The 18,072-nt window shown below is 53.2% G+C and overlaps 1 long non-coding RNA gene across 1 annotated transcript; it reads right to left on the reverse strand.

The window, feature by feature from the left end:
- Positions 1–7,871: 7,871 nt before the first annotated feature.
- On the reverse strand, positions 7,872–17,758 carry LOC143990244 (uncharacterized). The gene is made up of 2 exons (XR_013277240.1): positions 17,609–17,758; positions 7,872–8,118 (listed from the first exon to the last, which is right to left on the reverse strand). It is a non-coding gene; the product is annotated as an uncharacterized LOC143990244 (long non-coding RNA).
- Positions 17,759–18,072: the final 314 nt, after the last annotated feature.

Raw genomic sequence — 18,072 nt, forward strand, 5'->3', positions numbered from 1 at the left:
CGGTCCAGCAGCTGGGGCAGGGACATTTGTCTGCTATAATCGGACGTGGATGTACCACTAGCAGAGTTCCCGGAAGCACTTGGCTGTGACACACCTAATTCTACACCTTCATTCCTCTCAGAGCAGGTTTCAGAGAGGACTGAAGGTCTAGTGGGGTTGGAGATGCCAGCTGATGAGGAGCAAGGAGAGGTCCGCTTTGTTCTTTGGTGTGGGTCTTTGAGGTATGCTTGCCAACGAGCTGCATGGCAGGTCAACATATGTCTGGTCAAGCATGTGGTGCCCAAGCGGCTGATGTTTTGGCCACGTGAGATACGCTTGAGACATATGTTGCAAATAGCAGCGGTGCGATCTGATGCACTCGTCTCAAAAAAGGCCCACACCAAAGAACTTTTAGAATAACGCGCAGAGGAAGCGCTCTGCGCAGAGGAAGCGCTCTGCGCAGGCGGAGCTCTGCGGTGTGATTCAGTCGGTGTGCTGCCCCTAAGCTGGCCCCCGGAGGGCATCCTGCCTCGTTGGACATGTGCCTCCTCCTCCTCCTCCTCCTCCTCCCTCCTTCCAGGCACCCACGTGGAGTCAGTGCCCTCATCATCCCCTCCCTCTTCATCGCTGTAGCAAACCTGGCAGTATGCTGCAGCTTGTGGAACATGACTGCCAGATTGCTGTCCTTCTTGAGCATCCCCTCTCTCTGTGCTCACGCTACTGCCTTCCTCTAGCTGAGTGTCATCATCAGAGCCCACCAAACACTGGGCATCCTCCTGGAGCATGTACCCAACACTGTGCTCAAAGAGTTCAGGAGACTCCTCAGGAGGACGTGGTGGGTCTAGGGAAGGAGTCACTGATGATGACATTGAGAGGAGGGACGACGATGTGTTGGCAGCTGCTTTTCTACTACCCTGAGACTGGGTGAGAGAGGATGAGGAGGATGAAGAGGGCTTGGTCATCCACTCTACCAAGTCGTTGGCATGTTGCGGTTCAACATGTCCAGCTGCAGAAAAGAAGGACAAGCATGTCCCATGGCCACGTGCTGATGACAATGCACCGCGTCCACGACCAGCACTGTTGTCTCTAGACACAGAGCCTGCTTGCCCTCTTTTATCGGCTCGCGCCTGTCTGCCTCTCCTTGCTGGCCTTCCAGACATGGTAATGGCCTGAAGGGAGTTGGGTAAAACAGTAGTTGGGTAGTTTATATTGTGCTGGAGGCACACAACACCCACTAACTCCTGCAGATGCCTTTTTTTATAGAACAGCAGAGTTAAAGGGGTATATACAGATGTATACTGTGCTGTGCTGGAGGCACACACAACTTCCAATAACTCCCGCAGATGCCAATTGGGCCCAAATAGAGAACAGCTATGTAGGTGGATAATAGCGGTATGTACTGGGTACAGAGCAGGCACACAGCACGCACTATCTCCTGAGTGACACTACTGACTGCAAGCTCTATTGTTAAAGATGGACCACTAGCTATATAGGTGAGGTGAATATCACGGTGTATACTGCGGTCAGGGCACGCAGACAATAACAAGAAAACAGCAGAGTTAAAGGGGTATATACAGATGTATACTGTGCTGTGCTGGAAGCACAGACAACTTCCAATAACTCCCGCAGATGCCAATCGGGCCCAAATAGAGAACAGCTATGTAGGTGGATAATAGCGGTATGTACTGGGTACAGAGCAGGCACACAGCACGCACTATCTCCTGAGTGACACTACTGACTGCAAGCTCTATTGTTAAAGATGGACCACTAGCTATATAGGTGAGGTGAATATCACGGTGTATACTGCGGTCAGGGCACGCAGACAATAACAAGAAAACAGCAGAGTTAAAGGGGTATATACAGATGTATACTGTGCTGTGCTGGAGGCACACACAACTTCCAATAACTCCCGCAGATGCCAATCGGGCCCAAATAGAGAACAGCTATGTAGGTGGATAATAGCGGTATGTACTGGGTACAGAGCAGGCACACAGCACGCACTATCTCCTAAATGACACTACTGACTGCAAGCTCTATTGTTAAAGATGGACCACTAGCTATTAAGGTGAGGTGAATATCACGGTGTATACTGCAGTCAGGGCACGCAGACAATAACAAGAAAACAGCAGAGTTAAAGGGGTATATACAGATGTATACTGTGCTGTGCTGGAGGCACACACAACTTCCAATAACTCCCGCAGATGCCAATCGGGCCCAAATAGAGAACAGCTATGTAGGTGGATAATAGCGGTATGTACTGGGTACAGAGCAGGCACACAGCACGCACTATCTCCTGAGTGACACTACTGACTGCAAGCTCTATTGTTAAAGATGGACCACTAGCTATATAGGTGAGGTGAATATCACGGTGTATACTGCGGTCAGGGCACGCAGACAATAACCAGAAAACAGCAGAGTTAAAGGGGTATATACAGATGTATACTGTGCTGTGCTGGAGGCACACACAACTTCCAATAACTCCAGCAAATGACAATCGGGCTCAAATAGAGAACAGCTATGTAGGTGTATATAGTGGTATGTACTGGGTACAGAGCACGCAGACAGCACGCACTAACACTACTGACTGCAAGCTCTATTATTAAAGCTAGATCACTAGTATATAGGTGAGGTGAATATAGTGGTGTATACTGCGGTCAGGGCACAGACAGTAACCACTACACAAGAGCAAAATAGTAAATCAGCCAAAAACGATTGGTGTGTAACTGTGTTGAAGGTACACAGAACACCCACTGCTTCAGATGCTAACAAACACTACAGGAGGCCACCTGAAAGGCAGCTTTATATAGTGTGGGGCGTGCACTACACAGCCTGAGCTATGATTGGCCACAGGCAGGATGCCTGTGGCCAACCATTGCTCTCCTCGCTACTGGCGCTGCGATTGGCCAAGCATGCGGGGTCACAGTGCATGCTTGGCCAATCGTGAGACAGCAATGCATTGCGCCATCGCAATGCATTGTGGGCCACACGAATTTTGCCGCGAACGGCCCAAACGTTCGGAATTCGGCGAACGCACGAACGACCGATGTTCGAGTCGAACATGCGTTCGACTCGAACACGAAGCTCATCCCTATTAGCAAGGGTAAACTTTGGGTACCTGCAAAGAACCATGGTTTTACTGTATATGTACAGTCAGTGTGGTTGGTGAATTATTACTGTAGATTGTTTCTGCCTTTGAGTATTGCTTTAGTGATAAGTTTAGTATGATTAAAATACAACTATGCTATTGCACAAAAATGTATTCTACCCGCTTCTTTCATCCTACTGTACTCCTAAAGATAGCCCATAGAATATGAGAACTCAGATGCAGGCATCCTGCATTTCTCTCATCTGCAGAGCCTGCCCATAGGTGTGAGCTCAGACAGCATGTGGAAATGATGGGCAAGAAAGGAGGACTGTGTTTAGTCAGAATAAACTGGGAAATACCTTGACATGTACTTTTCTGTTGGAGCTTTCTTCCTACTATACACTGTGTGCTGAAGATAAGCTTATTGTTTTACCTCTTTGCTAAAATATAAAGCAATTTGTGTTTGTTTTCCAGAGAAATAAAGGGAACTTTTGTTTTCACAAGACTAAATATCTGATGCCTTACTTTCCCCCAATTTCCACATACCTCGGGCCTGCGAGGCTCAGCTACTGTCAGGGCTGGCATAGCCCTTCCTTCTCGGGGCTGGCTGAGCTGTCGGCTAATTGCCAGCTCTCATCTCTCTCCACAGTTACCCAGCTGTTCCCGATCATGCTCGTCTGACCTGCCTACTTAAAGCTGTCCAGCTCACTTCACCTCTGCCTTCGCCTTCGTTCTGTTTAAAGACTGGCTTGCTGACATCCCTTTTGGCTCCTTATCCTGCTTGCTGTTGCTCTACTTGGATCCCTGACTCTGGCCTGGCTGATTACCCGATCTGGTTATTGAACTCTGGCCTGGCTGACTACTCTATCCGGTTACTGGACTCTAGCTATGCTTTGACTAAACTTTTTCTATTTACCTTTTTATTTAATAAAAAAGTGTGATTTAATTGTACTTCTGTCTCAGTCTGATTCATGGTTTCTGACAGCTACATACCCTGGCCTGCGAGGCTGAGCTACATACCCCAGCCTGTGAGGCTGAGCTACATACCCCAGCCTGCGAGCATCAATAATGTGTTAAAAACTCATGTACAAACTACAAAGGCTGTAAAAATAAAGAAGAAGCTGTCTCTGATGTGTGAATGTAGGCTAAACCTTAGGTAAGAACATTGATCAAGAGCAGCCAGATTAGGAGAGCTGCCTGCCGGTTTACACAGAGCGAGAGTGGGGTTCTCCCACCTGGCGCTGCCGCAGTGTCATTCCCTGGACCCAGTGTTCTGACAGAACATCGGCTCCGGTGATGGACATCACACATGCTGGCATTGTACCAGTGTGAGCTTGGTGCAGGAGGTGGGACTTTGTAGGTCACTCTGCCACGCCAGGTAAGCGGGAGATTGATCCCCGCACTCTGTGTAAACCCTCTAGGCTAATTAGAATGAATTCTGAGACCCAGGGCTTTTTGGGGGCCCACTCAGGGCTATAGCCTTGGTCAGACCCCCCACCCGACACTACTGCCTACAAAGCATTGCTCATCAATGTATTCTGACGGTGGGGAAGTGGAGAGGATTTCCTCATCCACCTTAAATACATGGATGGGGAAATCAGGTCCAGTTTTTCCATTCAACCCACTGGTTGGAAAAAAAAAAAGGTACTCATCTATGGACTGTTGTTTACTACGACTAATAGTTCCTACTTCACCCACTACAATCAAGAACTACAAGCAAGGTCCCCTCACAACTGATGTGACCAATGCACAGAACTCAAGCAAAGACGCAAGATGACAATTGCAAGCAAATCTGGTAGGCTGGTTGTGCCCAAGTTGAGCGATCAACTTGGGTACATTCAGCCTGCCCACTTAATGGGTTGAACCTCAGCTGGTTCCTGCTGAACCAGTGGAGATTCGAACTGCGTATGGCCGGCCTTAAGCCTATTACAGACTCCAGCAGCAGTCCTCAAATGGAGGGGAGGTAGGAGACAAATGCCACCATAGAATATAAAAAATTGACAATACTGCTGCGCACAAACCTCGCCAAATATGACCTGATCTTATAATTCTAGAAAGCCACTCACATATATAAAAAGTGTTCTCTACACTCTTGGAAGGATATGGATAGGGGGGGGGGGGGTTATGTGGCACTACCTAAAAATAAGTGAATCATAACCGGATCTCAATCAATTGTGATCTCTCAGGAAAAATATTATATAAAGTGAATCAATCTAATCCATATGCATTTACATAATATTAAATAATTAATTATAAAAAAAATAAAGTGCAATAACTTTCCAAAGCCTATGTGCAAATGTGCAATAGTGTAAATAGTATAAAAAGCATAAGAATAAGTTCCATAAATAAATAAATAAATATGTGTAAATGTACAATGGTGCAAATCGCATACACAAAATCAAATGGATTCCATAAATAAATAAAGACCATTAAATAGTGTTGCTCCCAATCAAAATGCAAAGTGCAAAGTGCAAAAAATTATAACAGCAAGTCCACTCAAATCTTCACAAAGTGTACAATGAGTCTAAAAAACAGGATGGTAACCATGCGATGTGAACAATGAGTGCAAATCCACCGTTCCTCCACACTTGAGAGGCTGGGGGAAACAAGGGGTGCACCTTAAGCACTGAAGTGTGGAGGAGTGGTGGATTAATACTAGACAGGAATAAATTGATACAGGATAATATAAAAAATGAAGAAAGAAAAGAGATGGTACCCTTAATTATGGACTTTAATATTCAGTTCAAACAAATCGAAAAAATAATAAAGAAACATTGGGAGATTATTATAACAGATCATCATTTATGTAAGATCATTCCAGAAAAACCTAAATTCATTTATAGAAGACCTCCCACTTTGACAGAAAATCTAGCAAAAAATGTACTAGATCCCCCGAAGAAATTCCTCTCCTTCTTTGAAGGCAAGGGATTTTATCCTTGTAAGAAATGCTACGCGTGCAGGCATACAAAAGAAAACAAGAAGAAGAAGTCCAGTTTTTCCTCAGTGGTTACTATAAAGGAATACACAATTGATGATTTTATTACATGTCGCAGTGAAGGTGTTGTGTACCTCCTAGAGTGTCCGTGCCACATCCAATATGTGGGGAGGACAAAAAGGGAACTATGGAAGAGAATAAGGCCACGTACACACGGGCGGATTGTCTGCCCAACTAAGTTCGTCAGACAATCCGACAGACAGTCCGTCCAAACTTTTGAATGAACGGACTTGCAACACACGGCACTTTTTGAGCAGACTAATACGGCGGACTAAGTCCGCCATACAATCCGCTCTACTTTTGAAATGAACGGACTCGCCCACACACGCGGAGGAAAGTCCGCTCATTTCGAGCGCGTCTCCAGGTAGGCGGGGCCCGCGAAGGAGACGTCGCTGGCCCCGCCGCTTGGAATGGACTTAAAGGGGAACCCCAACGCCGAAAAAAATCGGCGTGGGGGTCCCCCCCAAGTCCACAACAGACCCTTGTCCGAGCATGCTACCCGGCCGGCCAGGAAAGGGGGGCGAGTGAGCGCCCCCCCCCCTCCTTAGCCGTACCAGGCCGCGTGCCCTCAACATGGGGGGTGCCTTGGGGAAGGGGGGGCCGAGCGGCCCCCCCACCCCAAAGCACCTTGTCCCCATGTTGATGAGGACAAGGGCCTCTTCCTGACAACCCTGGCCGTTGGTTGTCGGGGTCTGCGGGCGGGGGGCTTATCGGAATCCGGGGGCCCCCTTTAATAAGGGGGCCCCCGGATACCGGCCCCCCACCCTATGTGAATGAGTATGGGGTACAATGTACCCCTACCCATTCACCTGTAAAATAAAAGTACCAAAAAAAACCACAACACACGAGATAAAATACTTTATTGCACAGCTCCGGGGGTCTTCCGTCTTCGGGGGTCTTCTCGCCGGACTCCTCCACTATTCTTGTAGCTCTTTTGCTAGCGGAGGAGTCCGGCTTTCTTCCTCCCCACCGCCGGCCTCTTCTCCCGACTTCGGGGGTCTTGTCCCCCTCTTCGGTTCTTCTGCCGGGCCACCGCGCCTTCTTATAGCTCTTTTAGAGGCGATGGCCTGGTCTTCTGTCGCCACTGTCACTGTCGCCGCCAGAGATGGGATCAGTGTGCGAGATGGAGGAACGTCAAGCACATTTAGGGCACTCGGGGTATAAGTGATCATCTGTGTAAAACAAGAGCATGGGAATGCATCAATGTACAGATATTTTTGTATACTGGTGTGACTCCTGGAATATGCTCACTCACCACTCACAGTGTGACCCCTGGGGTTCTCTGGATCAGCTCGGCGTGCCAGGGTAGCGGTGAAGCATCACTATTAATGCCTCACAACCCCAGTGCCGCGTCGCCAGCGCACAGCGTCCCGGGGTTCTACAGCGCACAGCCGGCGCGCACGCTCCCACCACACTACATGCGCCCAACTAACCCATGGAGCAGTGCGCTGGCAGAACGGTAAAAAAAAAAAAAGTCCTGCTAGCCGCATCTTTGAAGTGCTGTAGGAGCGGTATACACACCACTCCTACAGCATCCCTGCCCATTGGAAACCAATGGGCAGCGTCTCCGAACCGCCGACAAAGTGCTTTTTCGGCTGCTGGCGGAGGTTAAAAGCGCCCAGCTAGTGGCCAAATAGCGCCGCAAAAACAACGGTAAAGTGGCACTTTACCGCCGACGCCCCCAGCGTGAAAAGTAGCACAGTGCTGGATAGCAAACAATATGGTCATAAAGGGTGTAAAACCTTCTGGATGTCAAAAACAAACAGCAAACTGAAAGACAAAAAGTTAAGGAAATAAGCAACAAGACAAGAGTATGAGCAAAAAAAGGCACTGACCATTTTATTGATGTTAAAAGCATATTATTTTTAAACTTTTAAAAACAGTGAATTTTATTCAAGAAACCATTTATGGTGACGGACGATACAAGATTGGAAAAGTGTAAAGGTGAGCTGCATAAAGAATTGGTATATATGTTTCCACTCCAAAAGTACACGGCCAATCACGGGCGGATGAGAAAATTGCAGATCTGCATGGTGACAGCCCAAACAGATGGGGGAAGCTGAAAAAGAAAAACATTGAAGAGTCAGAAACTGATAAATTTAGAAATGCATGGTAACATACCTCTAACGTTGGTTAACTAAAAAATGGATGGGCCAGGGATTTAAATTTCCATTTAGAACTGGCTGGGCTCACATGGGGAATGCAGCGGCTCACAGCAGGAGTCCGGGGCGTCTCCATTCAATGTTTCAGCTCAAAATTTTGGCTGAATTCAGACCTGAAATGAATCAAAAGACGCGCAGGACTCCTGTGCAATTCACACTGGAGACTGCAGAGATGTGTGAACCGGCTCCATAGAGAGTCGCTCACAATCTCCTGCTATGCGCATTGGATGCGGTGGAAACCCTCATCCAATTCGCAATAGTGTGAACCCGGTCACAAAGTTTGTAAAAAATTGTTTAATTGAAATATAATAATAAGTTCGCTGAGGAGTGAGGAAACCTACCTACTCCAAACCACTAAAAATTAGGAATTACCCCAACCGCTGGCTACACAGACAGGTAGATCACCACCCCCTAGACTGACACCCCCCATAACAAACTACTGACACCTCAGACTGACCCCCGTCCAACTGAAACACCAGACTGAGCCCCTGCCACTAATACACGTCACCCCCAAATAATGACAATAATAACTGCTACCGGTTTCCTTTTTCCCCCCTCTATGACAGTTGGGGGGTTAAGTTTGTGTCCTCCCACAATAGTACTAATGCAGGTCGTGAAATTCTGTATCCCCTCTTATAATATTACAGGCTGTGAAATTTAGCATCCCTCTTGTTGTAATGAAAGTATTTAAAATAGGTATCCCCTCCAGTAATGCAGGCTGTGAAGATAGGTAAGGATGCACCAAATGGGTTTTTTGGTGCCGAAACCGAAAATAAATCTTCCTTGATCCCGAAAACCGAATAACACCGATACCGAAAATGACTGTTTTTAAAATAAAAATTTATACAGGAGATGGTCAGAGACTGTAGAGATGGTCAGAGACCGAGGACATGGTACAGGAGATGGTCAGAGACTGAAGATATGATACAAGAGATCAATGCAGCCTCACCAGTGCTCGTCAGATGCAGCCAGCCAGTGTCCCCAGTAGTGCAGCCAGCGTCCCGGCCTATGTCCCCGGTAGTGCAGCCAGCGTCCCAGCCTATGTCCCCGGTAGTGCAGCCAGTGTCCCAGCCTATGTCCCCGGTAGTGCAGCCAGCGTCCCGGCCTATGTCCCCGGTAGTGCAGCCAGCGTCCCGGCCTATGTCCCCGGTAGTGCAGCCAGTGTCGCCATTGCAGCCAGTGAAGGGAGAGAGCCGCCGCTTGTATCATTATAGCGCCCCCCCGCCCCTGGTGCCGCCTATCAGGGGTGCTTCCTAGATCATAGAAAAGAGGTTTGATCTGTTTATCAAAGTGCATGGACAAGGTAGAGGGGCTGTATGTGACAGCACGCAGCAGGGAACACAGATATTGAAATTAAAGCTGTGATGTTCCCGGTGCTATAATGAAACAGGCGGCGGCTCTCCTCTTTTCTATGATCTAGGAAGCCCCCCTGATATGCGGCACCAGGGGCAGAGCCCCACCCAATTTTCCGTGCAAGTATCGGCAAAAATTCTCTTTCTGCTTTTTGCCAAAAGGGCCATTTTCAGCCGATATGTTTCGGCGGTCGAAATTTTGGTGCATCCCTAAAAATAGGTATCCCCAAGTAATGCAGGGCGTGAAAATAGGCATCACCCCTTATAATGCAGGGCGCCTGTGCCTCCCTGTGACATCCAGGCAGCCTGTGCCAACCATTGTGTACCTCCTGTGGCATGCAGCCTGTGGCCCCCCCATGACACCCAGCCAGTGTAGCCTGTGGCCCCCCCGTGACATCCAGACTGCCCTCCCATGTGACCTCCAGACTTGCCCCCCCTCTGTGACCTCCAGACTTGCCCCTGTGACAGACTTTTCCCCCCATGTGACATCCAGACTTGCCTTCCCCCCCATATGTGACATCCAGACTTCCCTGCCCCCCCCATATGTGACATCCAGACTTCCCTGCCCCCCCATATGTGACATCCAGACTTCCCTGCCCCCCCATATGTGACATCTTGCCTGCCCCCCCATATGTGACATCTTGCCTGCCCCCCATATGTGACCTCCAGACTTGCCCCTGTGACAGACTTTCCCCCATGTGACATTCAGACTTGCCTGCCCCATATGCGACATCCAGACTTGCCCCCCCATATGTGACATCCAGACTTGCCCCCCATATGTGACATCCAGACTTGCCCCCCCCCCCCCCCGTGACAGACTTACCCCGTGAGATATCCAGACCTGCCCCCCCTTGTAACATCCAGACTTGCCCCCCCTCTGTGACATCCGACTTGCCTCCCGTGACAGACTTGCCCCGTGAGACATCCAGACTTGCCCCCCCTTGTGACATCCAGACTTGCCCCCCCTTGTGACATCCAGACTTGCCGCCCCCTCTGTGACATCCAGACTTGCCGCCCCCCCATCGTAACATACAAACTTGCCGCCCCCCCATATGTGACATACAGACTTGCCTCGTGTGACATCCAGACTTGCCCCCCATGTGACATCCAGACTTGCCCTTCCCCCCGGTGACATCCAGACTTGCCCTTCCCCCGGGTGACATCCAGACTTGCCCTTCCCCCCGGTGACATCCAGACTTGCCCTTCCCCGGTGACATCCAGACTTGCCCCGTGTGACAGACTTTCCCTGGATGACATTCAGACATGCCCCCTCCCAGGTGACATCCAGACTTGCCCCCCCAGGTGGCATCCAGATTTGCCACCCCCAGGTGACATCCAGACTTGCCGCCCCCCCATATGTGACATACAGACTTGCCCCCACCAGGTGACATCCAGACTGCCCCCCCATGACAGACTTGCCCCATGTGACACCCAGATTTCCCCCCCCGTATGACATCCAGACTGGCCCCCCCTGGTGACATCCAGACTGGCCCCCCCTGGTGACATCCAAACTTGCCGCCCCCCCCTGTGACATCCAGACTTGCCCTCCCCCCATATGTGACATCCAGACTTGCCCCCCCCATATGTGACATCCAGACTTGACCCCCCCCATATGTGACATCCAGACTTGACCCCCCATATGTGACATACAGACTTGCCCGGTGTGACATACAGACTTGCCCCTCCCCCGTGACAGACTTACCCCGTGAGACATCCACACCTGCCCCCCCTTGTAACATCCAGACTTGCCCCCCCTCTGTGACATCCGACTTGCCCCCCTTGTGACATCCAGACTTGCCACCCCCCTCTGTGACATCCAGACTTGCCACCCCCCTCTGTGACATCCAGACTTGCCGCCCCCCTCTGTGACATCCAGACTTGCCGCCCCCCCCTCTGTAACATCCAGACTTGGCCCCCTTGTGACATCCAGACTGGCCCCCCCTGGTGACATCCAGACTGGCCCCCCCTGGTGACATCCAAACTTGCCGCCCCCCCCGTGACATCCAAACTTGCCCTCCCCCCATATGTGACATCCCCATATGTGACATCAAGACTTGCCCCCCCATATGTGACATACAGACTTGCCCCTCCCCCATGACAGACTTACCCCGTGAGACATCCAGACCTGCCCCCCCCTTGTAACATCCAGACTTGCCCCCCCTCTGTGACATCCAGACTTGCCCCCTGAGACATCCAGACTTGCCCCCCCTTGTGACATCCAGACTTGCCACCCCTCTCTGTGACATCCAGACTTCACCTCCCATATGTGACATCCAGACTTGCCCCCCCATGTGACATCCAGACTTGCCCCCCCATATGTGACATCCAGACTTGCCCTCCCCCATATGTGACATCCAGACTTGCCCCCCCCATATGTGACATCCAGACTTGCCCCCCCATATGTGACATCCAGACTTGCCCCCCCATATGTGACATCCAGACTTGCCCCCCCCATATGTGACATCCAGACTTGCCCCCCATATGTGACATACAGACTTGCCCCTCCCCCGTGACAGACTTACCCCGTGAGACATCCAGACCTGCCCCCTGAGACATCCAGACTTGCCCCCCCTTGTGACATCCAGACTTGCCACCCCCCTCTGTGACATCCAGACTTGCCCCCCCATATGTGACATACAGACTTGCCCCACCAGGTGACATCCTTGCCCCGTGTGACATCCAGACTTGCCCGCCCTGTGACATCCAGACTGGCCCCCACCAGGTGACATCCAGACTTGTCCCCCCTGTGACAGACTTGCCCCGTGTGACATCCAGACTGGCCCCCCTGGTGACATCCACACTGGCCCTCCCCCCGGTGACATGCAGACTTGCCCCGTGTGACATCCAGACTGCCCCTCTGTGACAGACTTGCCCTGGGTGACATCCAGACTTGCCCCCCTGCTGTGACATCAAGACTTGCCCCCCGGTGAGACATCCAGAATGCCCCCCTGTGACAGACTTGCCCTGGATGACATTCAGACATGCCCCCTCCCAGGTGACATCCAGACTTGCCCCCTGCTGTGAAACCAGACTTGCCCCCCCAGGTGACATCCAGACTTACCACCCCCCCATATGTGACATCCAGACTTGCCCCCCATATGTGACATCCAGACTGCCCCCCCCCAGTGATAGACTTGCCCTGGGTGACATCCAGACCTGCCCACCCAAAAGACATCCAGACTTGCCCCCCCCAAGGTGACATCCAGACTTGGGCCCCCCCCGGTGACATCCAGACTTCCCCCCCATATGTGACATCCAGACTTGCCCGCCCCCATAAGTGACATCCAGACTTGCCCCCCCATATGTGACATCCAGACTTGCCCCCCCATATGTGACATCCAGACTTGCCCCCCCATATGTGACATCCCGACTTGCCCCCTCATATGTGACATCCAGACTTGCCCCCTCATATGTGACATACAGACTTGCCCGGTGTGACATACAGACTTGTCCCCCGTGACAGACTTGCCCTGGGTGACATCCAGACTTGCCCCCCCAGGTGACATCCAGACTTGCCTCCTTATATGTGACATCCAGACTTGCCCCCCCAGGTGACATCCACCAGGGGGGCCAGTCTGGATGTCAAACGGGGCAGTCTGGATGTCCCCCCTCCCAGGTGACATCCAGACTTGCCCCCTGACATCCAGACTTGCCCCATGTGACATCCTGACTGCCCCCGTGACAGACTTGCCCTGGGTGACATCCAGACTTGCCCCCCCAAAAGACATCCAGACTTGCCCCCCCCGTGACAGACTTGCCCCGGGTGACATCCAGACCTGCCCCCCCATATGTGACATCCAGACTTGCCCCCCCATATGTGACATCCAGACTTGCCCCCCCATATGTGACATCCAGACTTGCCCCCCCATATGTGACATCTAGACTTGCCCCCCCATATGTGACATACAGACTTGCCCGGTGTGACATACAGACTTGCCCCCCGTGACAGACTTGCCCTGGGTGACATCCAGACTTGCCCCCCCAGGTGACATCCAGACTTGCCCCCTCATATGTGACATCCAGACTTGCCGCCCCAGGTGACATCCAGTCTGGATGTCAAACGGGGCAGTCTGGATGTTCCCCCAGGTGACATCCAGACTTGCCCCCCCAGGTGACATCCAGACTTGCCCCCTGACATCCAGACTTGCCCCATGTGACATCCTGACTGCCCCGGGTGACATCCAGACTTGCCCCCCCAAAAGACATCCAGACTTGCCCTGGGTGACTTTCAGACTTGCCCCCCAAGGTGACATCCAGACTTGGGCCCCCCCGGTGACATCCAGACTTCCCCCCATATGTGACATCCAGACTTGCCCCCCCATATGTGACATCCAGACTTGCCCCCCCCATTTGTGACATCTAGACTTGCCCCCCCATATGTGACATCTAGACTTGCCCCCCCCATATGTAACACCTAGACTTGCCCTCCCATATGTGACATACAGACTTGCCCGGTGTGACATACAGACTTGCCCCCGTGACAGACTTGCCCTGGGTGACATCCAGACTTGCCCCCCCAGGTGACATCCAGACTTGCCCCCCTAGGTGACATCCAGACTTGCCCCCCCAGGTGACATCCACCAGGGGGGCCAGTCTGGATGTAACACGGGGCAGTCTGGATGTCCCGCCAGGTGACATCCAGACTTGCCCCCCCCAGGTGACATCCACCAGGGGGGCCAGTCTGGATGTAACACGGGGCAGTCTGGATGTCCCGCCAGGTGACATCCAGACTTGCCCCCCCCAGGTGACATCCATACTTGCCCTATGTGACATCCTGACTGCCCCCCCGTGACAGACTTGCCCTGGGTGACATCCAGACTTGCCCCCCAAAAGACATCCAGACTTGCCCCCCCATGAAAGACTTGCCCTGGGCGACATCCAGACTTGCCCCCCCATATGTGACATTAAGATTTCACCCCCATGTGACATCCAGACTTGCCCCCTCCCAGGTGACATCCAGACTTGCCCTCCCCCGGTGACAGACTTGCCCAGTGTGACATCCAGACTGCCCCCCGTGACAGACTTGCCCTGGGTGACATCCAGACTTGCCCCCCCTCCGGTGACATCCACACTTGCCCCCGGTGACATCCAGACTTGCCCCATGTGACATCCTGACTGCCCCACCGTGACAGACTTACCCTGGGTGACATCCAGACTTGCCTCCCCCAAAAGACATCCAGACTTGCCCCCCCAGGTGACTTCCAGACTTGCCCCCCATATGTGACATCCAGACTTGCCCCCCCAGGTGACCTCCACCAGGGGGGCCAGTCTGGATGTCACACGGGGCAGTCTGGATGTCCCCCCAGGTGACATCCAGACTTGCCCCCCCAGGTGACATCCAGACTTGCCCCCTGACATCCAGACTTGCCCCATGTGACATCCTGACTGCCCCCCCATGACAGACTTGCCCTAGGTGACATCTAGACTTGCCCCCCCCAAGGTGACATCCAGATTTGCCCCCCAAGGTGACATCCAGACTTGCCCCCTGACATCCAGACTTGCCCCATGTGACATCCTGACTGCCCCCCGTGACAGACTTGCCCTGGGTGACATCCAGACTTGCCCCCCCCAAGGTGACATCCAGACTTGCCCCCCCAGGTGACATCCAGACTTGCCCCCCAGGTGACATCCAGACTTGCCCCCCAGGTGACATCCAGACTTGCCCCATGTGACTTCCTGACTGCCCCCCGTGACAGACTTGCCCCCCCATATGTGACATTAAGATTTCACCCCCATGTGACATCCAGACTTGCTCCCTCCCAGGTGACATCCAGACTTGCCCTCCCCCGGTGACAGACTTGCCCAGTGTGACATCCAGACTGCCCCCCGTGACAGACTTGCCCTGGGTGACATCCAGACTTGCCTCCCCCAGAAGACATCCAGACTTGCCCCCCCCATATGTGACATCCAGACTTGCCCCCCCAGGTGACATCCAGACTTGCTCCCCCAGGTGACATCCAGACTTGCCCCCTGACATCCTGACTGCCCCGTGACAGACTTGCCCTGGGTGACATCCAGACTTGCCCCTCTAGGTGACATCCAGACTTGCCCCCCCAGGTGGCATACACCAGGGGGGCCAGTCTGGATGTCACATGGGGCAGTCTGGATGTCCCGCCAGGTGACATCCAGACTTGCCCCCCCCAGGTGACATCCATACTTGCCCCCTGACATCCAGACTTGCCCTATGTGACATCCTGACTGCCCCCCATGACAGACTTGCCCTGTGTGACATCCAGACTTGCCCCCCCAAAAGACATCCAGACTTGCCCCCCCATGAAAGACTTGCCCTGGGCGACATCCAGACTTGCCCCCCCATATGTGACATTAAGATTTCACCCCCATGTGACATCCAGACTTGCCCCCTCCCAGGTGACATCCAGACTTGCCCTCCCCCGGTGACAGACTTGCCCAGTGTGACATCCAGACTGCCCCCCGTGACAGACTTGCCCTGGGTGACATCCAGACTTGCCCCCCCCTCCGGTGACATCCACACTTGCCCCCCGGTGACATCCAGACTTGCCTCATGTGACATCCTGACTGCCCCCCCGTGACAGACTTACCCTGGGTGACATCCAGACTTGCCTCCCCCAAAAGACATCCAGACTTGCCCCCCCAGGTGACTTCCAGACTTGCCCCCCATATGTGACATCCAGACTTGCCCCCCCAGGTGACCTCCACCAGGGGGGCCAGTCTGGATGTCACACGGGGCAGTCTGGATGTCCCCCCAGGTGACATCCAGACTTGCCCCCCCAGGTGACATCCAGACTTGCCCCCTGACATCCAGACTTGCCCCATGTGACATCCTGACTGCCCCCCCATGACAGACTTGCCCTAGGTGACATCTAGACTTGCCCCCACCAAGGTGACATCCAGATTTGCCCCCCAAGGTGACATCCAGACTTGCCCCATGTGACATCCGGACTTGCCCCATGTGACATCCTGACTGCCCCCCGTGACAGACTTGCCCTGGGTGACATCCAGACTTGCCCCCCCCAAGGTGACATCCAGACTTGCCCCCCCAGGTGACATCCAGACTTGCCCCCCAGGTGACATCCAGACTTGCCCCCTGACATCCAGACTTGCCCCATGTGACTTCCTGACTGCCCCCAGTGACAGACTTGCCCTGGGTGACATCCAGACTTGCCCCCCCAAAAGACATCCAGACTTGCACCCCCCGGGACAGACTTGCCCTGGGTGACATCCAGACTTGCCCCCCAAAAGACATCCAGACTTGCCCCCCCAAGGTGACATCCAGACTTGGGCCCCCCCGGTGACATCCAGACTTGCCCCCCCATATGTGACATCCAGACTTGCCCCCCCAGGTGACATCCACCAGGGGGTCCAGTCTGGATGTCCCCCCAGGTGACATCCAGACTTGCCCTCCCCCGGTGACAGACTTGCCCCGTGTGACATTCAGACTGCCCCACGTGACAGACTTGCCCTGGGTGACATCCAGACTTGCCCCCCCTCCGGTGACATCCAGACTTGCCCAATGTGACATCCTGACTGCCCCCCCCCGTGACAGACTTGTCCTGGGTGACATCCAGACTTGCCTCCCCCAGAAGACATCAAGACTTGCCCCCCCATATGTGACATCCAGACTTGCTTCCCAGGTGACATCCAGACTTGCCCCCTGACATCCTGACTGCCCCGTGACAGACTTGCCCTGGGTGACATCCAGACTTGCCCCCCCAGGTGACATCCAGACTTGCCCCCCCCAGGTGACATCCAGACTGCGCCCCGTGACAGACTTGCCCTGGGTGAAATCCAGACTTGCCCCCCCAAAAGACATCCAGACTTGTCCCCCCAAGGTGACATCCAGACTTGTCCCCCCACCCCAAGTGACATCCACCAGTGGGGGCCAGTCTGGATGTCCCCCCAGGTGACATCCAGACTTGCCCCCTCCCAGGTGACATCCAGACTTGCCCCCCCCACAGACTTTCCCCCCCTTGTGACATCTAGACTGCCCCCCCAGTGACATGGAACCAGCCTGTGTCCCCCGTTGTCATGGAGATGGAGATTATGCGCTGCTCACCTCGGCCACTCAGATGAAGATCGAGTCCTCCAATCAGATGAAGAGTGGATAACTGATTATAAGGCAGAGGCTGGCCGAGCGGCGTTACTTTGCTGCTGCTGTGCCAGGAAGAGGTCGTGTGCTCTTCAGAGGCTGTTTTAACAGGACACAGCGCCCTACAGAGGACAAATCGGAGACTACACCCCCCCCCATTCTTCATAGCACATCTATTGGAGAGAAAGTAAGTGTCATATGACCGATGTCACCTGATGGGGGCGGGTCCAGTGTCGGGATGTGGGCGGGCTTGTGTAACGATCCCTCAGTGTTTTCTCTCCTCCTTTCTAGTCTGAGGGAAGAGAAATGCCAGGCAGTGGTCCACCATATCCTCTGTGACAGGGGCCCCCCACACCCTCCTTGACAGGGCACCCCCACACCCTCCTTGACAGGGGCCCCCCACATCCTCCTTGACAGGGGCCCCCCACATC

This window comes from Lithobates pipiens, unplaced genomic scaffold (assembly GCF_037356315.1).
Source record: "Lithobates pipiens isolate NorthernLeopardFrog02 unplaced genomic scaffold, aLitPip1_a1.2 Scaffold_18, whole genome shotgun sequence".
NCBI lineage: Eukaryota > Metazoa > Chordata > Amphibia > Anura > Ranidae > Lithobates > Lithobates pipiens.